Source organism: Brienomyrus brachyistius, chromosome 2, assembly GCF_023856365.1.
Source record: "Brienomyrus brachyistius isolate T26 chromosome 2, BBRACH_0.4, whole genome shotgun sequence".
Classification (NCBI taxonomy): domain Eukaryota; kingdom Metazoa; phylum Chordata; class Actinopteri; order Osteoglossiformes; family Mormyridae; genus Brienomyrus; species Brienomyrus brachyistius.
In genome coordinates, this window is record NC_064534.1 from 4336262 (window position 1) to 4349189 (window position 12928).

The 12928-nt window shown below is 44.3% G+C and overlaps 18 non-coding genes across 18 annotated transcripts; all 18 read right to left on the reverse strand.

The window, feature by feature from the left end:
- Positions 1 to 300: 300 nt before the first annotated feature.
- trnas-gcu (transfer RNA serine (anticodon GCU)) lies at positions 301 to 382 on the reverse strand. Its single transcript has one exon. It is a non-coding gene; the product is annotated as a tRNA-Ser (tRNA).
- Positions 383 to 1011: 629 nt separating this feature from the next.
- On the reverse strand, positions 1012 to 1093 carry trnas-gcu (transfer RNA serine (anticodon GCU)). Its single transcript has one exon. It is a non-coding gene; the product is annotated as a tRNA-Ser (tRNA).
- Positions 1094 to 1722: 629 nt separating this feature from the next.
- On the reverse strand, positions 1723 to 1804 carry trnas-gcu (transfer RNA serine (anticodon GCU)). The gene has a single exon. It is a non-coding gene; the product is annotated as a tRNA-Ser (tRNA).
- Positions 1805 to 2433: 629 nt separating this feature from the next.
- On the reverse strand, positions 2434 to 2515 carry trnas-gcu (transfer RNA serine (anticodon GCU)). Its single transcript has one exon. It is a non-coding gene; the product is annotated as a tRNA-Ser (tRNA).
- A 629-nt stretch (positions 2516 to 3144) lies between these two features.
- On the reverse strand, positions 3145 to 3226 carry trnas-gcu (transfer RNA serine (anticodon GCU)). The gene has a single exon. It is a non-coding gene; the product is annotated as a tRNA-Ser (tRNA).
- Positions 3227 to 3855: 629 nt separating this feature from the next.
- On the reverse strand, positions 3856 to 3937 carry trnas-gcu (transfer RNA serine (anticodon GCU)). Its single transcript has one exon. It is a non-coding gene; the product is annotated as a tRNA-Ser (tRNA).
- Positions 3938 to 4566: 629 nt separating this feature from the next.
- On the reverse strand, positions 4567 to 4648 carry trnas-gcu (transfer RNA serine (anticodon GCU)). The gene has a single exon. It is a non-coding gene; the product is annotated as a tRNA-Ser (tRNA).
- A 629-nt stretch (positions 4649 to 5277) lies between these two features.
- On the reverse strand, positions 5278 to 5359 carry trnas-gcu (transfer RNA serine (anticodon GCU)). The gene has a single exon. It is a non-coding gene; the product is annotated as a tRNA-Ser (tRNA).
- A 629-nt stretch (positions 5360 to 5988) lies between these two features.
- trnas-gcu (transfer RNA serine (anticodon GCU)) lies at positions 5989 to 6070 on the reverse strand. Its single transcript has one exon. It is a non-coding gene; the product is annotated as a tRNA-Ser (tRNA).
- Positions 6071 to 6699: 629 nt separating this feature from the next.
- Positions 6700 to 6781, reverse strand: trnas-gcu (transfer RNA serine (anticodon GCU)). The gene has a single exon. It is a non-coding gene; the product is annotated as a tRNA-Ser (tRNA).
- Positions 6782 to 7410: 629 nt separating this feature from the next.
- trnas-gcu (transfer RNA serine (anticodon GCU)) lies at positions 7411 to 7492 on the reverse strand. Its single transcript has one exon. It is a non-coding gene; the product is annotated as a tRNA-Ser (tRNA).
- Positions 7493 to 8121: 629 nt separating this feature from the next.
- Positions 8122 to 8203, reverse strand: trnas-gcu (transfer RNA serine (anticodon GCU)). Its single transcript has one exon. It is a non-coding gene; the product is annotated as a tRNA-Ser (tRNA).
- A 629-nt stretch (positions 8204 to 8832) lies between these two features.
- trnas-gcu (transfer RNA serine (anticodon GCU)) lies at positions 8833 to 8914 on the reverse strand. Its single transcript has one exon. It is a non-coding gene; the product is annotated as a tRNA-Ser (tRNA).
- Positions 8915 to 9543: 629 nt separating this feature from the next.
- On the reverse strand, positions 9544 to 9625 carry trnas-gcu (transfer RNA serine (anticodon GCU)). The gene has a single exon. It is a non-coding gene; the product is annotated as a tRNA-Ser (tRNA).
- A 629-nt stretch (positions 9626 to 10254) lies between these two features.
- trnas-gcu (transfer RNA serine (anticodon GCU)) lies at positions 10255 to 10336 on the reverse strand. Its single transcript has one exon. It is a non-coding gene; the product is annotated as a tRNA-Ser (tRNA).
- Positions 10337 to 10965: 629 nt separating this feature from the next.
- On the reverse strand, positions 10966 to 11047 carry trnas-gcu (transfer RNA serine (anticodon GCU)). Its single transcript has one exon. It is a non-coding gene; the product is annotated as a tRNA-Ser (tRNA).
- Positions 11048 to 11676: 629 nt separating this feature from the next.
- Positions 11677 to 11758, reverse strand: trnas-gcu (transfer RNA serine (anticodon GCU)). Its single transcript has one exon. It is a non-coding gene; the product is annotated as a tRNA-Ser (tRNA).
- A 629-nt stretch (positions 11759 to 12387) lies between these two features.
- Positions 12388 to 12469, reverse strand: trnas-gcu (transfer RNA serine (anticodon GCU)). The gene has a single exon. It is a non-coding gene; the product is annotated as a tRNA-Ser (tRNA).
- Positions 12470 to 12928: the final 459 nt, after the last annotated feature.

The following is a 12928-nucleotide window of genomic DNA, read 5'->3' on the forward strand; positions in this document are numbered from 1 at the left end:
TGATGCTGGTTAGTACCCATCAAACAGTTATCAGCTTTAGAAATTTGACCATTGAACCCTCGAGTAAGGATTGTTGACCTTAATTGAGTTCTTCATCTTCCTTGACTTCTTACTCTAATTCGCAGTTGCAGTGAGCCAGGATTGAATTCCAGGAAGCACCTTACAAGACGAAGTATGCTCTCTGCCGATTGACACTGAAGTACTCCCAGGGTGCAGTCAGCACTTGAAGTAGACAGATACTGCCAAGAGCACTCGTGACATTGGAGAAACACCAAGCAAACAAGCTAAAGGTATGAAGCTCGACGAGAATGGGATTCGAACCCACGCGTGCAGAGCACAATGGATTAGCAGTCCATCGCCTTAACCACTCGGCCATCTCGTCACATGTAGTGCACCAGAGCACGCTTTACTTATCAGACAGTAGTGTTAGACTAAAAGTACAGCAGAAGTAGCGAGCCAAAATGGCCAGAAGTGATGGGTCGGTAATTCATACACAGATGAAGCTGTCTGTCCTAGGCATGTCGTGGATGACCACACGATAAGGAAGACAATCGATTATTGCCAACCTCATCCTCCCAAAATCAGAAATGGCAAATTGTCATCCAGAATCAAACTACCTAACTGTACATGAAAAGCATTCACTAATAGTACTTTACTAATAGCAGAGGCAACACTATGAAATCATGGACACTGCAGACGAAGGTGTTGAAATGATGCTGGTTAGTACCCATCAAACAGTTATCAGCTTTAGAAATTTGACCATTGAACCCTCGAGTAAGGATTGTTGACCTTAATTGAGTTCCTCATCTTCCTTGACTTCTTACTCTAATTCACAGTTGCAGTGAGCCAGGATTGAATTCCAGGAAGCACCTTACAAGACGAAGTATGCTCTCTGCCGATTGACACTGAAGTACTCCCAGGGTGCAGTCAGCACTTGAAGTAGACAGATACTGCCAAGAGCACTCGTGACATTGGAGAAACACCAAGCAAACAAGCTAAAGGTATGAAGCTCGACGAGAATGGGATTCGAACCCACGCGTGCAGAGCACAATGGATTAGCAGTCCATCGCCTTAACCACTCGGCCATCTCGTCACATGTAGTGCACCAGAGCACGCTTTACTTATCACACAGTAGTGTTAGACTAAAAGTACAGCAGAAGTAGCGAGCCAAAATGGCCAGAAGTGATGGGTCGGTAATTCATACACAGATGAAGCTGTCTGTCCTAGGCATGTCGTGGATGACCACACGATAAGGAAGACAATCGATTATTGCCAACCTCATCCTCCCAAAATCAGAAATGGCAAATTGTCATCCAGAATCAAACTACCTAACTGTACATGAAAAGCATTCACTAATAGTACTTTACTAATAGCAGAGGCAACACTATGAAATCATGGACACTGCAGACGAAGGTGTTGAAATGATGCTGGTTAGTACCCATCAAACAGTTATCAGCTTTAGAAATTTGACCATTGAACCCTCGAGTAAGGATTGTTGACCTTAATTGAGTTCTTCATCTTCCTTGACTTCTTACTCTAATTCGCAGTTGCAGTCAGCCAGGATTGAATTCCAGGAAGCACCTTACAAGACGAAGTATGCTCTCTGCCGATTGACACTGAAGTACTCCCAGGGTGCAGTCAGCACTTGAAGTAGACAGATACTGCCAAGAGCACTCGTGACATTGGAGAAACACCAAGCAAACAAGCTAAAGGTATGAAGCTCGACGAGAATGGGATTCGAACCCACGCGTGCAGAGCACAATGGATTAGCAGTCCATCGCCTTAACCACTCGGCCATCTCGTCACATGTAGTGCACCAGAGCACGCTTTACTTATCAGACAGTAGTGTTAGACTAAAAGTACAGCAGAAGTAGCGAGCCAAAATGGCCAGAAGTGATGGGTCGGTAATTCATACACAGATGAAGCTGTCTGTCCTAGGCATGTCGTGGATGACCACACGATAAGGAAGACAATCGATTATTGCCAACCTCATCCTCCCAAAATCAGAAATGGCAAATTGTCATCCAGAATCAAACTACCTAACTGTATATGAAAAGCATTCACTAATAGTACTTTACTAATAGCAGAGGCAACACTATGAAATCATGGACACTGCAGACGAAGGTGTTGAAATGATGCTGGTTAGTACCCATCAAACAGTTATCAGCTTTAGAAATTTGACCATTGAACCCTCGAGTAAGGATTGTTGACCTTAATTGAGTTCTTCATCTTCCTTGACTTCTTACTCTAATTCGCAGTTGCAGTGAGCCAGGATTGAATTCCAGGAAGCACCTTACAAGACGAAGTATGCTCTCTGCCGATTGACACTGAAGTACTCCCAGGGTGCAGTCAGCACTTGAAGTAGACAGATACTGCCAAGAGCACTCGTGACATTGGAGAAACACCAAGCAAACAAGCTAAAGGTATGAAGCTCGACGAGAATGGGATTCGAACCCACGCGTGCAGAGCACAATGGATTAGCAGTCCATCGCCTTAACCACTCGGCCATCTCGTCACATGTAGTGCACCAGAGCACGCTTTACTTATCAGACAGTAGTGTTAGACTAAAAGTACAGCAGAAGTAGCGAGCCAAAATGGCCAGAAGTGATGGGTCGGTAATTCATACACAGATGAAGCTGTCTGTCCTAGGCATGTCGTGGATGACCACACGATAAGGAAGACAATCGATTATTGCCAACCTCATCCTCCCAAAATCAGAAATGGCAAATTGTCATCCAGAATCAAACTACCTAACTGTACATGAAAAGCATTCACTAATAGTACTTTACTAATAGCAGAGGCAACACTATGAAATCATGGACACTGCAGACGAAGGTGTTGAAATGATGCTGGTTAGTACCCATCAAACAGTTATCAGCTTTAGAAATTTGACCATTGAACCCTCGAGTAAGGATTGTTGACCTTAATTGAGTTCCTCATCTTCCTTGACTTCTTACTCTAATTCACAGTTGCAGTGAGCCAGGATTGAATTCCAGGAAGCACCTTACAAGACGAAGTATGCTCTCTGCCGATTGACACTGAAGTACTCCCAGGGTGCAGTCAGCACTTGAAGTAGACAGATACTGCCAAGAGCACTCGTGACATTGGAGAAACACCAAGCAAACAAGCTAAAGGTATGAAGCTCGACGAGAATGGGATTCGAACCCACGCGTGCAGAGCACAATGGATTAGCAGTCCATCGCCTTAACCACTCGGCCATCTCGTCACATGTAGTGCACCAGAGCACGCTTTACTTATCAGACAGTAGTGTTAGACTAAAAGTACAGCAGAAGTAGCGAGCCAAAATGGCCAGAAGTGATGGGTCGGTAATTCATACACAGATGAAGCTGTCTGTCCTAGGCATGTCGTGGATGACCACACGATAAGGAAGACAATCGATTATTGCCAACCTCATCCTCCCAAAATCAGAAATGGCAAATTGTCATCCAGAATCAAACTACCTAACTGTACATGAAAAGCATTCACTAATAGTACTTTACTAATAGCAGAGGCAACACTATGAAATCATGGACACTGCAGACGAAGGTGTTGAAATGATGCTGGTTAGTACCCATCAAACAGTTATCAGCTTTAGAAATTTGACCATTGAACCCTCGAGTAAGGATTGTTGACCTTAATTGAGTTCTTCATCTTCCTTGACTTCTTACTCTAATTCGCAGTTGCAGTCAGCCAGGATTGAATTCCAGGAAGCACCTTACAAGACGAAGTATGCTCTCTGCCGATTGACACTGAAGTACTCCCAGGGTGCAGTCAGCACTTGAAGTAGACAGATACTGCCAAGAGCACTCGTGACATTGGAGAAACACCAAGCAAACAAGCTAAAGGTATGAAGCTCGACGAGAATGGGATTCGAACCCACGCGTGCAGAGCACAATGGATTAGCAGTCCATCGCCTTAACCACTCGGCCATCTCGTCACATGTAGTGCACCAGAGCACGCTTTACTTATCAGACAGTAGTGTTAGACTAAAAGTACAGCAGAAGTAGCGAGCCAAAATGGCCAGAAGTGATGGGTCGGTAATTCATACACAGATGAAGCTGTCTGTCCTAGGCATGTCGTGGATGACCACACGATAAGGAAGACAATCGATTATTGCCAACCTCATCCTCCCAAAATCAGAAATGGCAAATTGTCATCCAGAATCAAACTACCTAACTGTACATGAAAAGCATTCACTAATAGTACTTTACTAATAGCAGAGGCAACACTATGAAATCATGGACACTGCAGACGAAGGTGTTGAAATGATGCTGGTTAGTACCCATCAAACAGTTATCAGCTTTAGAAATTTGACCATTGAACCCTCGAGTAAGGATTGTTGACCTTAATTGAGTTCTTCATCTTCCTTGACTTCTTACTCTAATTCGCAGTTGCAGTGAGCCAGGATTGAATTCCAGGAAGCACCTTACAAGACGAAGTATGCTCTCTGCCGATTGACACTGAAGTACTCCCAGGGTGCAGTCAGCACTTGAAGTAGACAGATACTGCCAAGAGCACTCGTGACATTGGAGAAACACCAAGCAAACAAGCTAAAGGTATGAAGCTCGACGAGAATGGGATTCGAACCCACGCGTGCAGAGCACAATGGATTAGCAGTCCATCGCCTTAACCACTCGGCCATCTCGTCACATGTAGTGCACCAGAGCACGCTTTACTTATCAGACAGTAGTGTTAGACTAAAAGTACAGCAGAAGTAGCGAGCCAAAATGGCCAGAAGTGATGGGTCGGTAATTCATACACAGATGAAGCTGTCTGTCCTAGGCATGTCGTGGATGACCACACGATAAGGAAGACAATCGATTATTGCCAACCTCATCCTCCCAAAATCAGAAATGGCAAATTGTCATCCAGAATCAAACTACCTAACTGTACATGAAAAGCATTCACTAATAGTACTTTACTAATAGCAGAGGCAACACTATGAAATCATGGACACTGCAGACGAAGGTGTTGAAATGATGCTGGTTAGTACCCATCAAACAGTTATCAGCTTTAGAAATTTGACCATTGAACCCTCGAGTAAGGATTGTTGACCTTAATTGAGTTCCTCATCTTCCTTGACTTCTTACTCTAATTCGCAGTTGCAGTGAGCCAGGATTGAATTCCAGGAAGCACCTTACAAGACGAAGTATGCTCTCTGCCGATTGACACTGAAGTACTCCCAGGGTGCAGTCAGCACTTGAAGTAGACAGATACTGCCAAGAGCACTCGTGACATTGGAGAAACACCAAGCAAACAAGCTAAAGGTATGAAGCTCGACGAGAATGGGATTCGAACCCACGCGTGCAGAGCACAATGGATTAGCAGTCCATCGCCTTAACCACTCGGCCATCTCGTCACATGTAGTGCACCAGAGCACGCTTTACTTATCAGACAGTAGTGTTAGACTAAAAGTACAGCAGAAGTAGCGAGCCAAAATGGCCAGAAGTGATGGGTCGGTAATTCATACACAGATGAAGCTGTCTGTCCTAGGCATGTCGTGGATGACCACACGATAAGGAAGACAATCGATTATTGCCAACCTCATCCTCCCAAAATCAGAAATGGCAAATTGTCATCCAGAATCAAACTACCTAACTGTACATGAAAAGCATTCACTAATAGTACTTTACTAATAGCAGAGGCAACACTATGAAATCATGGACACTGCAGACGAAGGTGTTGAAATGATGCTGGTTAGTACCCATCAAACAGTTATCAGCTTTAGAAATTTGACCATTGAACCCTCGAGTAAGGATTGTTGACCTTAATTGAGTTCCTCATCTTCCTTGACTTCTTACTCTAATTCGCAGTTGCAGTGAGCCAGGATTGAATTCCAGGAAGCACCTTACAAGACGAAGTATGCTCTCTGCCGATTGACACTGAAGTACTCCCAGGGTGCAGTCAGCACTTGAAGTAGACAGATACTGCCAAGAGCACTCGTGACATTGGAGAAACACCAAGCAAACAAGCTAAAGGTATGAAGCTCGACGAGAATGGGATTCGAACCCACGCGTGCAGAGCACAATGGATTAGCAGTCCATCGCCTTAACCACTCGGCCATCTCGTCACATGTAGTGCACCAGAGCACGCTTTACTTATCAGACAGTAGTGTTAGACTAAAAGTACAGCAGAAGTAGCGAGCCAAAATGGCCAGAAGTGATGGGTCGGTAATTCATACACAGATGAAGCTGTCTGTCCTAGGCATGTCGTGGATGACCACACGATAAGGAAGACAATCGATTATTGCCAACCTCATCCTCCCAAAATCAGAAATGGCAAATTGTCATCCAGAATCAAACTACCTAACTGTACATGAAAAGCATTCACTAATAGTACTTTACTAATAGCAGAGGCAACACTATGAAATCATGGACACTGCAGACGAAGGTGTTGAAATGATGCTGGTTAGTACCCATCAAACAGTTATCAGCTTTAGAAATTTGACCATTGAACCCTCGAGTAAGGATTGTTGACCTTAATTGAGTTCTTCATCTTCCTTGACTTCTTACTCTAATTCGCAGTTGCAGTCAGCCAGGATTGAATTCCAGGAAGCACCTTACAAGACGAAGTATGCTCTCTGCCGATTGACACTGAAGTACTCCCAGGGTGCAGTCAGCACTTGAAGTAGACAGATACTGCCAAGAGCACTCGTGACATTGGAGAAACACCAAGCAAACAAGCTAAAGGTATGAAGCTCGACGAGAATGGGATTCGAACCCACGCGTGCAGAGCACAATGGATTAGCAGTCCATCGCCTTAACCACTCGGCCATCTCGTCACATGTAGTGCACCAGAGCACGCTTTACTTATCAGACAGTAGTGTTAGACTAAAAGTACAGCAGAAGTAGCGAGCCAAAATGGCCAGAAGTGATGGGTCGGTAATTCATACACAGATGAAGCTGTCTGTCCTAGGCATGTCGTGGATGACCACACGATAAGGAAGACAATCGATTATTGCCAACCTCATCCTCCCAAAATCAGAAATGGCAAATTGTCATCCAGAATCAAACTACCTAACTGTACATGAAAAGCATTCACTAATAGTACTTTACTAATAGCAGAGGCAACACTATGAAATCATGGACACTGCAGACGAAGGTGTTGAAATGATGCTGGTTAGTACCCATCAAACAGTTATCAGCTTTAGAAATTTGACCATTGAACCCTCGAGTAAGGATTGTTGACCTTAATTGAGTTCTTCATCTTCCTTGACTTCTTACTCTAATTCGCAGTTGCAGTGAGCCAGGATTGAATTCCAGGAAGCACCTTACAAGACGAAGTATGCTCTCTGCCGATTGACACTGAAGTACTCCCAGGGTGCAGTCAGCACTTGAAGTAGACAGATACTGCCAAGAGCACTCGTGACATTGGAGAAACACCAAGCAAACAAGCTAAAGGTATGAAGCTCGACGAGAATGGGATTCGAACCCACGCGTGCAGAGCACAATGGATTAGCAGTCCATCGCCTTAACCACTCGGCCATCTCGTCACATGTAGTGCACCAGAGCACGCTTTACTTATCAGACAGTAGTGTTAGACTAAAAGTACAGCAGAAGTAGCGAGCCAAAATGGCCAGAAGTGATGGGTCGGTAATTCATACACAGATGAAGCTGTCTGTCCTAGGCATGTCGTGGATGACCACACGATAAGGAAGACAATCGATTATTGCCAACCTCATCCTCCCAAAATCAGAAATGGCAAATTGTCATCCAGAATCAAACTACCTAACTGTACATGAAAAGCATTCACTAATAGTACTTTACTAATAGCAGAGGCAACACTATGAAATCATGGACACTGCAGACGAAGGTGTTGAAATGATGCTGGTTAGTACCCATCAAACAGTTATCAGCTTTAGAAATTTGACCATTGAACCCTCGAGTAAGGATTGTTGACCTTAATTGAGTTCCTCATCTTCCTTGACTTCTTACTCTAATTCGCAGTTGCAGTGAGCCAGGATTGAATTCCAGGAAGCACCTTACAAGACGAAGTATGCTCTCTGCCGATTGACACTGAAGTACTCCCAGGGTGCAGTCAGCACTTGAAGTAGACAGATACTGCCAAGAGCACTCGTGACATTGGAGAAACACCAAGCAAACAAGCTAAAGGTATGAAGCTCGACGAGAATGGGATTCGAACCCACGCGTGCAGAGCACAATGGATTAGCAGTCCATCGCCTTAACCACTCGGCCATCTCGTCACATGTAGTGCACCAGAGCACGCTTTACTTATCAGACAGTAGTGTTAGACTAAAAGTACAGCAGAAGTAGCGAGCCAAAATGGCCAGAAGTGATGGGTCGGTAATTCATACACAGATGAAGCTGTCTGTCCTAGGCATGTCGTGGATGACCACACGATAAGGAAGACAATCGATTATTGCCAACCTCATCCTCCCAAAATCAGAAATGGTAAATTGTCATCCAGAATCAAACTACCTAACTGTACATGAAAAGCATTCACTAATAGTACTTTACTAATAGCAGAGGCAACACTATGAAATCATGGACACTGCAGACGAAGGTGTTGAAATGATGCTGGTTAGTACCCATCAAACAGTTATCAGCTTTAGAAATTTGACCATTGAACCCTCGAGTAAGGATTGTTGACCTTAATTGAGTTCCTCATCTTCCTTGACTTCTTACTCTAATTCGCAGTTGCAGTGAGCCAGGATTGAATTCCAGGAAGCACCTTACAAGACGAAGTATGCTCTCTGCCGATTGACACTGAAGTACTCCCAGGGTGCAGTCAGCACTTGAAGTAGACAGATACTGCCAAGAGCACTCGTGACATTGGAGAAACACCAAGCAAACAAGCTAAAGGTATGAAGCTCGACGAGAATGGGATTCGAACCCACGCGTGCAGAGCACAATGGATTAGCAGTCCATCGCCTTAACCACTCGGCCATCTCGTCACATGTAGTGCACCAGAGCACGCTTTACTTATCAGACAGTAGTGTTAGACTAAAAGTACAGCAGAAGTAGCGAGCCAAAATGGCCAGAAGTGATGGGTCGGTAATTCATACACAGATGAAGCTGTCTGTCCTAGGCATGTCGTGGATGACCACACGATAAGGAAGACAATCGATTATTGCCAACCTCATCCTCCCAAAATCAGAAATGGCAAATTGTCATCCAGAATCAAACTACCTAACTGTACATGAAAAGCATTCACTAATAGTACTTTACTAATAGCAGAGGCAACACTATGAAATCATGGACACTGCAGACGAAGGTGTTGAAATGATGCTGGTTAGTACCCATCAAACAGTTATCAGCTTTAGAAATTTGACCATTGAACCCTCGAGTAAGGATTGTTGACCTTAATTGAGTTCTTCATCTTCCTTGACTTCTTACTCTAATTCGCAGTTGCAGTGAGCCAGGATTGAATTCCAGGAAGCACCTTACAAGACGAAGTATGCTCTCTGCCGATTGACACTGAAGTACTCCCAGGGTGCAGTCAGCACTTGAAGTAGACAGATACTGCCAAGAGCACTCGTGACATTGGAGAAACACCAAGCAAACAAGCTAAAGGTATGAAGCTCGACGAGAATGGGATTCGAACCCACGCGTGCAGAGCACAATGGATTAGCAGTCCATCGCCTTAACCACTCGGCCATCTCGTCACATGTAGTGCACCAGAGCACGCTTTACTTATCAGACAGTAGTGTTAGACTAAAAGTACAGCAGAAGTAGCGAGCCAAAATGGCCAGAAGTGATGGGTCGGTAATTCATACACAGATGAAGCTGTCTGTCCTAGGCATGTCGTGGATGACCACACGATAAGGAAGACAATCGATTATTGCCAACCTCATCCTCCCAAAATCAGAAATGGCAAATTGTCATCCAGAATCAAACTACCTAACTGTACATGAAAAGCATTCACTAATAGTACTTTACTAATAGCAGAGGCAACACTATGAAATCATGGACACTGCAGACGAAGGTGTTGAAATGATGCTGGTTAGTACCCATCAAACAGTTATCAGCTTTAGAAATTTGACCATTGAACCCTCGAGTAAGGATTGTTGACCTTAATTGAGTTCTTCATCTTCCTTGACTTCTTACTCTAATTCGCAGTTGCAGTGAGCCAGGATTGAATTCCAGGAAGCACCTTACAAGACGAAGTATGCTCTCTGCCGATTGACACTGAAGTACTCCCAGGGTGCAGTCAGCACTTGAAGTAGACAGATACTGCCAAGAGCACTCGTGACATTGGAGAAACACCAAGCAAACAAGCTAAAGGTATGAAGCTCGACGAGAATGGGATTCGAACCCACGCGTGCAGAGCACAATGGATTAGCAGTCCATCGCCTTAACCACTCGGCCATCTCGTCACATGTAGTGCACCAGAGCACGCTTTACTTATCAGACAGTAGTGTTAGACTAAAAGTACAGCAGAAGTAGCGAGCCAAAATGGCCAGAAGTGATGGGTCGGTAATTCATACACAGATGAAGCTGTCTGTCCTAGGCATGTCGTGGATGACCACACGATAAGGAAGACAATCGATTATTGCCAACCTCATCCTCCCAAAATCAGAAATGGCAAATTGTCATCCAGAATCAAACTACCTAACTGTACATGAAAAGCATTCACTAATAGTACTTTACTAATAGCAGAGGCAACACTATGAAATCATGGACACTGCAGACGAAGGTGTTGAAATGATGCTGGTTAGTACCCATCAAACAGTTATCAGCTTTAGAAATTTGACCATTGAACCCTCGAGTAAGGATTGTTGACCTTAATTGAGTTCCTCATCTTCCTTGACTTCTTACTCTAATTCGCAGTTGCAGTGAGCCAGGATTGAATTCCAGGAAGCACCTTACAAGACGAAGTATGCTCTCTGCCGATTGACACTGAAGTACTCCCAGGGTGCAGTCAGCACTTGAAGTAGACAGATACTGCCAAGAGCACTCGTGACATTGGAGAAACACCAAGCAAACAAGCTAAAGGTATGAAGCTCGACGAGAATGGGATTCGAACCCACGCGTGCAGAGCACAATGGATTAGCAGTCCATCGCCTTAACCACTCGGCCATCTCGTCACATGTAGTGCACCAGAGCACGCTTTACTTATCAGACAGTAGTGTTAGACTAAAAGTACAGCAGAAGTAGCGAGCCAAAATGGCCAGAAGTGATGGGTCGGTAATTCATACACAGATGAAGCTGTCTGTCCTAGGCATGTCGTGGATGACCACACGATAAGGAAGACAATCGATTATTGCCAACCTCATCCTCCCAAAATCAGAAATGGCAAATTGTCATCCAGAATCAAACTACCTAACTGTACATGAAAAGCATTCACTAATAGTACTTTACTAATAGCAGAGGCAACACTATGAAATCATGGACACTGCAGACGAAGGTGTTGAAATGATGCTGGTTAGTACCCATCAAACAGTTATCAGCTTTAGAAATTTGACCATTGAACCCTCGAGTAAGGATTGTTGACCTTAATTGAGTTCTTCATCTTCCTTGACTTCTTACTCTAATTCGCAGTTGCAGTGAGCCAGGATTGAATTCCAGGAAGCACCTTACAAGACGAAGTATGCTCTCTGCCGATTGACACTGAAGTACTCCCAGGGTGCAGTCAGCACTTGAAGTAGACAGATACTGCCAAGAGCACTCGTGACATTGGAGAAACACCAAGCAAACAAGCTAAAGGTATGAAGCTCGACGAGAATGGGATTCGAACCCACGCGTGCAGAGCACAATGGATTAGCAGTCCATCGCCTTAACCACTCGGCCATCTCGTCACATGTAGTGCACCAGAGCACGCTTTACTTATCAGACAGTAGTGTTAGACTAAAAGTACAGCAGAAGTAGCGAGCCAAAATGGCCAGAAGTGATGGGTCGGTAATTCATACACAGATGAAGCTGTCTGTCCTAGGCATGTCGTGGATGACCACACGATAAGGAAGACAATCGATTATTGCCAACCTCATCCTCCCAAAATCAGAAATGGCAAATTGTCATCCAGAATCAAACTACCTAACTGTACATGAAAAGCATTCACTAATAGTACTTTACTAATAGCAGAGGCAACACTATGAAATCATGGACACTGCAGACGAAGGTGTTGAAATGATGCTGGTTAGTACCCATCAAACAGTTATCAGCTTTAGAAATTTGACCATTGAACCCTCGAGTAAGGATTGTTGACCTTAATTGAGTTCTTCATCTTCCTTGACTTCTTACTCTAATTCGCAGTTGCAGTGAGCCAGGATTGAATTCCAGGAAGCACCTTACAAGACGAAGTATGCTCTCTGCCGATTGACACTGAAGTACTCCCAGGGTGCAGTCAGCACTTGAAGTAGACAGATACTGCCAAGAGCACTCGTGACATTGGAGAAACACCAAGCAAACAAGCTAAAGGTATGAAGCTCGACGAGAATGGGATTCGAACCCACGCGTGCAGAGCACAATGGATTAGCAGTCCATCGCCTTAACCACTCGGCCATCTCGTCACATGTAGTGCACCAGAGCACGCTTTACTTATCAGACAGTAGTGTTAGACTAAAAGTACAGCAGAAGTAGCGAGCCAAAATGGCCAGAAGTGATGGGTCGGTAATTCATACACAGATGAAGCTGTCTGTCCTAGGCATGTCGTGGATGACCACACGATAAGGAAGACAATCGATTATTGCCAACCTCATCCTCCCAAAATCAGAAATGGCAAATTGTCATCCAGAATCAAACTACCTAACTGTACATGAAAAGCATTCACTAATAGTACTTTACTAATAGCAGAGGCAACACTATGAAATCATGGACACTGCAGACGAAGGTGTTGAAATGATGCTGGTTAGTACCCATCAAACAGTTATCAGCTTTAGAAATTTGACCATTGAACCCTCGAGTAAGGATTGTTGACCTTAATTGAGTTCTTCATCTTCCTTGACTTCTTACTCTAATTCGCAGTTGCA